This window comes from Sinocyclocheilus grahami, unplaced genomic scaffold (genome assembly GCF_001515645.1).
Source record: "Sinocyclocheilus grahami isolate Dianchi unplaced genomic scaffold, SAMN03320097.WGS_v1.1 scaffold920.1, whole genome shotgun sequence".
Lineage (NCBI taxonomy): Eukaryota > Metazoa > Chordata > Actinopteri > Cypriniformes > Cyprinidae > Sinocyclocheilus > Sinocyclocheilus grahami.
In genome coordinates, this window is record NW_015506099.1 from 12,237 (window position 1) to 12,876 (window position 640).

Below are 640 nucleotides of genomic sequence, written 5' to 3' on the forward strand. Positions count from 1 at the left end.
GTCTTTTTGAGAAATTCCGGAAGGACGAGCCCCCATTTGTTAATACAAAACAATTTGGTCCCTCGATATCTCTTTTTGCCACCGTGAAATCTTCTCAGTCTCCTTAAAGTGTAAATACGGCCGGGAAGTAAGAAAACACACATTCAATTGTATTCTCAAATACTTCAATTTATTCATAGAAATACAGATCTTATATAGGCATGTCGAGGGGAGTTTCACCCTCTTAACCAATGAGGATAGGGTGAAGAGTCAATGAGCCTCAATGAGCCAATGTAATGGAAGGGTGACCTCTGGTGGGGAGTGAATTGAAAGTTCATAGACCGGATTCGTGACATAGCCCCCCCCCCCCCAAGGAGCGGCTTCCAGACGCTCCAAACATTTTACGATTCAGGAGGGCGGTGCAGCGGTGGCGGAACAGGGGGAGGGATGGAGGGCCAGGTCCACGTGGAAGTGGAGAGACCGGGGACTGAGGCAGGACCGGCAGAGCAGAGAGCCAGGGCGGAGCCGGCAATACAGGTGGAGCTTAAGACCACCACAGCAGAGCAGACGGGACCGAAGATCCCCCCGGCGGAGCAGAAGACCACCAGAGCAGGACAGAAGACCACCAGAGCCAGACAGCAGACCACCACGGCAGAGCAGG